This window comes from Canis lupus, chromosome 34 (assembly GCF_003254725.2).
Source record: "Canis lupus dingo isolate Sandy chromosome 34, ASM325472v2, whole genome shotgun sequence".
Taxonomy (NCBI): Eukaryota; Metazoa; Chordata; class Mammalia; order Carnivora; family Canidae; genus Canis; species Canis lupus.
The window spans coordinates 1-9,512 of NC_064276.1; positions in this window are offsets into that span (position 1 = coordinate 1).

Consider the following 9,512-nt stretch of genomic DNA (forward strand, 5'->3'; position numbering starts at 1 on the left):
TTTGGGTGCTGGCAGAGACAAGAAATCCCTGACCTTTATGGGGAGGAGCATTAGGGTAACAGCAGACCACTCCACAGAGAACTGGCAGTCCAGAAAGGGCTGGCAGGATATATTCAGGGTCCTCAATGAGAAGAACATGCAACCAAGAATACTTTATCCAACAAGGCTCTCATTCAAAATGGAAGGAGAGATAAAGAGCTTCCAAGACAGGCAGGAACTGAAAGAATATGTGACCTCCAAACCAGCTCTGCAGGGAATTTTAAGGGGGACTCTTAAAATTCCCCTTTAAGAAGAAGTTCAGTGGAACAATCCACAAAAACAAGGACTGAATAGATATCATGATGACACTAAACTCATGTCTATCCATAGTAACTCTGAACATGAACGGGCTTAATGTCCGCATCAAAAGGCGCAGGGTTTCAGACTGGACAAAAAAGCAGGACCCATCTATTTTCTGTCTACAAGAGACTCATATTAGAGAGAAGGACACGTACAATCTGAAAATAAAAGGTTGGAGATCCATTTACCATTTAAAAGGTCCTCATAGGAAAGCAGGGGTAGCCATCCTTATATCAGGTAAACTAAAATTTACCCCGATAACTGTAGTGAGAGATGAAGACGGACACTTAAAGGATCTATCCAACAAGAGGACTTAACAATCCTCAATATATATGCCCCGAATGTGGGAGCTGCCAAATATTTAAACCAATTAATCACGATGGTGAAGAAATACTTAGATAATTATTATCCTATACTTGGTGACTTCAATCTAGGTCTTTCTATCCTCGATAGGTCTTCTAAGCACAACATCACCAAAGAAAGGAGAGCTTTAAATGATACACTGGAGCAAATAAATTACACAGATATCTACAGAACTTTACATCCAAACTGAACTGAATAAACATTCTTCTCAAGTGCACATGGAACTTTCTCCAGAATAGACCATATACTGGGTCACAAATCGCATCTGAACTGATAACAAAAGATTCAGATCGTCCCCTGCATATTCTCAGACCATAATGCCTTAAAATTAGAACTAAATCACAACAAGAAGTTTGGAAGGACTTCAAACACGTGGAGGTTAAGGACCATCCTGCTAAAAGATGAAAGGGTCAACCAGGAAATTGAGGAAGAATTCAAAAGATTCATGGAAACTAATGAGAATGAAGACACAAACGTTCAAAATCTTTGGCATGCAGTAAAAGCAGTCCTAAGGGGGAAATACATCACAATAGAAGCATCCATTCAAAAACTGGAAAGACCTCAAATACAAAAGCTAACCTTACTCATAAAGGAGCTAGAGAAAAAAAAAGCAGCTAGATCCTACACCCAACAGAATAAGAGAGTTAATTAAAATTCGAGCAGACCTCAAGGAAATCGAGACCAGAAGAAATGTGGAACAGATCAACAAAACCAGGAGTTGGTTCTTTGAAAGAATTAATAACATACATAAACCGTTAGCCAGTATTATTAAAAAGAAGAGAGAGAAGACTCAAATTAATAAAATCATGAACGAGAAAGGAGAGATCACTACCAACACCAAGGAAATACAATCGATTCTAAAAACATATTATGAACAGCTATACGCCAATAAATTAGGCAATCTAGAAGAAATGGACGCATTCCTGGAAAGCCACAAACTACCAAAACTGGAACAGGAAGAAATAGAAAACCTAAACAGGCCAATACCCAGGGAGGAAATTGAAGCAGTCATCAAAAACTTCCCAAGACAGAAAAGTCCAGGGCCAGATGGCTTCCCATGGGAATTCTATCAAACATTTAAAGAAGACACCAGGGATCCCTGGGTGGCGCAGCGGTTTGGCGCCTGCCTTTGGCCCAGGGCGCGATCCTGGAGATCCGAGATCGAATCCCACGTCGGGCTCCCGGTGCGTGGAGCCTGCTTCTCCCTCTGCCTGTGTCTCTGCCTCTCTCTCTCTCTCTCTGTGTGTGTGACTATCATAAATAAATAAAGAAAAAAATATTTAAAAATAAATAAATAAATAAATAAAGAAGACACCATACCTCTCCTACTAAAGCTGTTTGGAAAGATAGAAAGAGATGAAGTACTTCCAAATTCGTTCTATGAAGCCAGCATCAAATTAATTCCAAAAACAGAGAAAGACCCCACCAAAAAGAATTACAGACCAATATCCCAGATGAACATGGATGCAAAATTTCTCAACAACATACTAGCCAATAGGATCCAACAATACATTAAGAAAATTGGGATCCCTGGGTGGCGCAGCGGTTTGGCGCCTGCCTTTGGCCCAGGGCGTGATCCTGGAGACCCGGGATTGAATCCCACATCGGGCTCCCAGTGCATGGAGCCTGCTTCTCCCTCTGCCTGTGTCTCTGCCTCTCTCTCTCTCTGTAACTATCATAAATAAATAAAAAAAATTAAAAAAAAAGAGAAAATTATTCACCATGACAAAGAAGGATTTATCCCCGGGACACAAGGCTGGTTCAACACTCTTAAAACAATCAATGTGATTCATCATATCAGCAAGAGAAAAACCAAGAACCATATGATCCTCTCATTAGATGCAGAGAAAGCAGTTGACAAAATAGAGCATCCATTGCTGATCAAAACACTTCAGAGCGTAAGGATAGAGGGAACATTCCTCGACATCTTAAAAGCCATCTACGAAAATCCCACAACAAATATCATTCTAAATGGGGCAGCAGTGGGAGCCTTTCCCCTAAGATCAGCAACAAGAGAGGGATGTCCACTCTCACCACTGCTATTCAATGTAGTATTGGAAGTCCTAGCCTCAGCAATCAGACAACAAAAAGACATTAAAGGCATTCAAATTGGCAAAGAAGTCAAACTCTCCCTCTTCACCAATGACATGATACTCTACCTAGAAAACTCAAACCCCTCCCCCCCCAAGATTGCTAGAACTCATACAGCAATTTGGTAGTGTTGCAGGATACAAAATCACTGCCCAGAAATCTATGGCATTTCTATACACTAACAATGAAACTGAAGAAAGAAAAATTAAGGAGTCAATCTCATTTACAATTGCACCCAAAAGCATAAGATACCTAGGAATAAACCTAACCAAGGAGGTAAATGATATATACCCTTAAAACTATAGAAAACTTCTGAAAGAAATTGAGGAAGACACAAAGAGATGGAAAAATATTCCATGCTCATGGATTGGCAGAATTAATGTTGTGAAAATGTCAATGTTACCCAGGCAATTTACACGTTTAATGCAAACCATATCAAAATATCATGGACTTTCTTCAGAGAGTAAGAACAAATTATTTTAAGATTTGTGTGGAATCAGAAAAGACCCCAAATAGCCAGGGGGATTTTAAAAAAGAAAACCATATCTAGAGGCATCACAATGCCAGATTTCAGGTTGTACTACAAAGCTGTGGTCATCCAGACAGTGTGGTACTGGCACAAAAACAGACATATAGATCAATGGAACAGAATAGAGAACCGAGAAGTGGACCTTGAACTTTATGGTCAACTAATATTCGATAAAGGAGGAAAGACTATCCATTGGAAGAAAGACAGTCTCTTCAATAGTTGGTCCTGGGAAAATTGGATATCCAACTTCAGAAGAATGAAACTAGACCACTCTCTTTCACCATAAACAAAGATAAACTCAAAATGGATGAAAGATCTAAATATGAGACAAGAGTCCATCAAAATCCTAGACGAGAACACAGGCAACACCCGTTTTGAACATGGCCACAGCAAGTTTTTGCAAGGTACATCCATGAAGACAAAAGAAACAAAAGCAAAAATGAACTATTGTGACTTTATCAAGATAAGAAGCTTTTGCACAGCAAAGAATACAGTCAACAAAACTAAAAACAACCTTCAGCATGGGAAAAGATATATGCAAAAGACATATCAGATAAAGGGCTAGTTTCCAAGATCTATAAAGAACTTCTTAAATTCAACACCAAAGAGACAAACAATCCAATCATGAAATGGGCAAAAGACATGAAGAGAAATCTCACAGAGGAAGACATTGACATGGCCAACATGCACATGAGGGGGGGAGGAGCAAGATGGCGGAAGAGTAGGGTCTCCAAATCACCTGTCTCCACCGAATTACCTAGAAAACCTTCCAATCATCCTGAAAATCTATGAATTCGGCCTGAGAATTAAAGAGAGAACACCTGGAATTCTACAGTGAGAAGAGTTCGCGCTTCTATCAAGGTAGGAAGACGGGGAAAAAGAAGTAAAGAAACAAAGGCCTCCAAGGGGGAGGGGCCCCGCGAGGAGCCGGGATGAGGCCGCGGCGAGTGTCCCCAGGACAGGAGAGCCCCGTCCCGGAGGAGCAGGAGCTGCACCAACCTTCCCGGGCGGAAAGGGGCTCGCAGGGAGTTGGAGCAGGACCCAGGAGGGCGGGGATGCCCTCGGGCTCCCGGGGACACTAACAGACACCTGCGCCCCGGGAGAGTGCGCCGAGCTCCCTAAGGGCTGCAGCGCGCACGGCGGGACCCGGCGGGACCCGAAGCAGCCAGGAGGGGCTCGGGCGGCGGCTCCGCGGAGGGGGCTGCGCGGCCCCGGGAGCAGCTCGGAGGGGCTCGGGCCGAGGAAGAGGCTCCGTACAGAGAGGACTGCGCGGTTCCAGGAGCAGGTCGGAGGGGCTCGGGCGGCAGCTCCGCGGAGGGGGTTGCGCGGCCCGGGAGCGCGAATCCAACAGCGCAGGCTCCGGAGCACAGGGCGCCGGGACACAGCCCAGGATCCCGCCTCCCCGCGGGACAGGCAGAGGCCGGGAGGGCCCAGGACAGCAAGGACGCTCCTGCCCCAGCTGAGCAGATCAGCGGCCCCGCCCCGGAGCCTCCAGGCCCTGCAGACCGAGAGCTCCGGAGTTCCTGCCGGAGCAGAATCCAGGTTTCCAGAGCTGCCCCGTCACTGGGGCTGTTCCTCCTGCCGCCTCACGGGGTAAACAACCCCCACTGAGCCCTGCACCAGGCAGGGGCACAGCAGCTCCCCCAACTGCTAACACCTGAAAATCAGCACAACAGGCCCTCCCCCAGAACACCAGCTAGACTGACAACTTCCAGGAGAAGCCAAGGGACTTAAAGTACACAGAATCAGAAGATACTCCCCCGTGGTTCTTTTTTTGTTTTGTTTTGTTTTGTTTTGTTTTGTTTTGTTTTGCTTTTTGATTTGTTTCCTTCCCCCACCCCCTTTTTTTTCTCCTTTCTTTTTCTTTCTCTTTTTCTTCTTTTTTTCCGTTTTTTTTCTTCCCTTTTTTTTCTCTTTCTCTTTTCTTTCCTTCTTTCTCTCCTCTCTTTTTCTCTTTTTCCCAATACAACTTGCTTTTGGCCACTCTGCACTGAGCAAAATGACTAGAAGGAAAACCTCACCTCAAAAGAAAGAATCAGAAACAGTCCTCTCTCCCACAGAGTTACAAAATCTGGATTACAATTCAATGTCAGAAAGCCAATTCAGAAGCACTATTATACAGCTACTGGTGGCTCTAGAAAAAAGTATAAAGGACTCAAGAGACTTCATGACTGCAGAATTTAGAGCAACATGCACATGAAAAAATGCTCTGCATCACTTGCCATTAGGGAAATACAAATCAAAACAACAATGAGATACCACGTCACATCAGTGAGAATGGAGAAAATTAACAAGGCAGGAAACCGCAAATGTTGGAGAGGATGCGGAGAAAAGGGAACCCTCTTACACTGTTGGTGGGAATGTGAACTGGTGCAGCCACTGTGGAAAACTGTGTGGAGGTTCCTCAAAGAGTTAAAAATAGACCTTCCCTATGACCCAGCAATTGCAGTGTTGGGGATTTACCCCGAATATTCAGATGCAATTCAAAGCTGGGACACCTGCACCCTGATGTTTATAGCAGAAGGTCCACAATACCCAAACTGCAGACGGAGCCATGGAGTCCATCGAAAGATGAATAGATAAAGAAGATGTGTTTTATGTATACAATGGAATATTACTCAGCCATTAGAAACGACAAATACCCAACATTTGCTTCAAAGTGGATGGAACTGGAGGGTATTATGCTGAGTGCAGTAAGTCAATCAGAGAAGGACAAACAGTGTATGTTCTCATTCCTTTGGGGAATATAAATAATAGTGAAAGGGAATATAAGGGAATGGAGAAGAAACGTGTGGGAAATATCAGAAAGGGAGACAGATCATAAAGACTACTAACTCTGGGAAATGAACTAGGGGTGCTGGAAGGGGAGGAGGGTGGGGGGTGGGGGTGAATGGGTGACGGGCACTGAGGGGGACACTTGACGGGATGAGCACTGGGTGTTATTCTGTATGTTGGTCAATTGAACACCAATAAAAAATAAATTTGGGATCCCTGGGTGGTGCAGCGGTTTGGCGCCTGCCTTTGGCCCAGGGCGTGATCCTGGATACCCGGGATTGAGTCCCACGTCGGGCTCCTGGTGCATGGAGCCGGCTTCTCCCTCTCCCTCTGTCTGTGTCTCTGCCTCGCTCTCTCTCTCTCTCACTGTGTGCCTATCATAAATAAATAAAAAAATAAAAATAAAAATAAATTATTTTTAAAAAAGATCAAACAACTAAATATTTATGCTGCCAACATGGGTGTACCGAAATATAGAAACCAATTAACAACAAACGTACAGGAACTCACTAATAATAATACAATGATAGGGGATTTTAACACCCACTTATGTCATGGACCGATCGTCTATGCAGAAAATCAACAGGGGAACAATAGCCTTGACACACTGGACCACAGGGACTCCACAGATATAGTCTGAACATTTATTCCTAAAGCAGAATACACATTCCTTTCAAGTGCACATGGGACATTCTCCAGAATAGATCATATCATGGGCCACAAATCAGCCCTCAACAGGTACAACAGGTACAAGAAGGTTGGTATCACACCATGTACATTTTCAGACCACGAGGCTATGAAACACGAAGTCGACAGTAAGAAAAAATTTGGACAGACCAAAAATACGTGGAGACTATGACTTTTCTACTAGAGAATGAATGGAGCAACCAGGAAATTAAAGAGGAAATTTAAAACAAATGAAAATGAAAACATGTTTCTTCAAAACTCTAGGATGTAACAAAGGCAGTCCTTAGAGGGAAGTAGATAGCAATACAGGCCTACCTCAAGAAACAAGAAGTCTCCAATACACAACCCAACCCTACACCTAAAGGAGCTGGAAAAGGAATAGAAACAAAGCCTAAAGCCTACAGAAGAAGGGAAAAATTAAAGATGAGAGCAGAAAGAAACAATACAGAAACAACAAAACAATAGAATGGAATAATGAAACTAAGAACTGGTTCTTCAAAATAACTACGAAAATGGATCAAGCCCTAGTCAGCCTTATCAATGAGAAAAGAGAAAACAACTAAATAAATAAAATCACAAAAGAGAGAAGAGAGATCACAATCAACACCAGAAAATAAGATAATTATAAGGGAATACTATGAAAGATTATACGCTAACAAACTGGGAAACCAGGAAGAATTGGGAAATCCCTAGAAATGTGCAAATGAGCAAAACTGAAAGAGGAAGAAATAGAAAATGTGAACAGACCCATAACTAGCATAGGAATTGAATCAGCAAGGCACCTGGGTGCCTCAGTGGTTGAGCATCTGCTTTGGCTCAGGTCTTGACCCTGGGGTCTTGGGGGATCAAATCCCACTTCAGGCTCCCCACATGGAGCCTCATTTTCTCTCTGCCTATACCTCTGCCTCTCTGTGTCTCGCATGAATCCATAAATAAAATCTTTAAAAAAGAAAAAAGATAAAAAGATGAGAAAGGACCCAAATAAAATCACAAATGAGAAAAGAGAAATAACAACCAACACTAGAGAAATACAAATGATTATAAGAGAACCTTATGAAAAATTATATGCCAGCAACCTAGAACCTGGAAGAAACAGATCAATTCCTGGAAATATATAACAGAAAAAATGAAAAAGGAAGAAATAAGAAACTTGAACAGATAACCAGCAAAGAAATTGAATCAGCAACCAAGAATCTCCCAACAGGAGACCCTAAGATCAACAGAACAGAATGGAAAGCCGAAACAAGATACAAACCTGTAACTCTATGATCCATTAATCGACAACGAGGCAGGAAGGAATATCCAAAGGCACAAAGACAGTCTCTTCAACAAACCCTAACCCTGACCCCAGGATAAGAACAAATGGTGTTGGGAAAACCAGGCAGCCACATGCAGAAGAATGAAACTGGACCACTTTCTTATACCATATATATAAAAAATAAATTCAAAATGGATGAAACACCTAAACGTGAGACCTGAAACAATACAAAGTAGAAAAGATAGGCAGCAACGTCTTTGACATTGGCCATTGGATCTTCTTTCTAGATATGCCTCTGAGGTGAGGGAAACAAAAGCAAAAATACTATTGGGACTTCATCAAATTGAAAAGCTTTAGCAAAGTGAGGGAAACAACCAATCTAAAAGGCAACATACAGGGGGAGGGGCAAGATGGCGGAAGAGTAGGGTCCCCAAGTCACCTGTCACCTCCAAATTACCTAGATAACCTTCAAATCATCCTGAAAATCTTCGAATTCTGCCTGTGATTTAAAGAGAGACCAGCTGGAATGCTACAGTGAGAAAAGTTCGCGCTTCTATCAAGGTAGGAAGACGGGAAAAAGAAATAAAGAAACAAAAGGCATCCAAGGGGGAGGGGCCCCGTGAGGAGCCGGGCTAAGGCCGGGGCGAGTGTCCCCAGGACAGGAGAGCTCTGTCTCGGAGAAGCAGGATCTGCACCAATCTTCCTGGGTAGAATGGTGCCCGCAGGGAGTCAGAGCAGGACCCCAGGAGGGCGGGGATGTCCTCGGGCTCCCTGGGACACTAAGAGACACCTGCACTCCCAGGAGAGTGCTCCAAACTCCCTAAGGGCTGCAGGGCACATGCACTGACTTGGGAGCAGCTCAGAGGGGCTCGGGCAGCGACTCTGCACAGAGGGTGCTGCATGCCCCGGGAGCAGCTTGGCAGCGGTGCCTCCAGCAGAGGAAGAGGCTCCGTACGGAGGGGGCTGTGCGGCTCCGGGAGCAACTCGGAGGTGCTCAGGCGGTGGATCCCTGAGGGGGCTGCGAGGCCGGGAGCAGCTCTGAGGGGCTGGGCGGCAGCTCCAGGGAGAGGCAGCCTCATGGCCAGGAGCGCGAATCCAATAGCGCAGGCCCTGGAGCACAGGGCGCTGGGACACAGCCAAGGATTCGGCCTCCGCTGGGACAGGCAGAGGCCGGGAGGGCCCAGGACAGCAAAGACGCTCCTGCCCAGAGCTGAGCAGATCAGAAACCAGCCCCAGAGCCTCCAGACCCTGCAGACTGTCTGCTCAGGAGTTACTGCAGGGGCTGAATCCAGGTTTCCAGAGCTGGCCGCTATCACTGGGGTTGTTCCTCCTGGGGCCTCACGGGGTAAACAACCCCCACTGAGCCCTGCACCAGGCAGGGGACAGAGCAGCTCCCCCAAGTGCTAACACCTGAAAATCAGCACAACAGGCCCCTCACCCAGGAGACCAGCTAGACGGACAAGTTCCAGG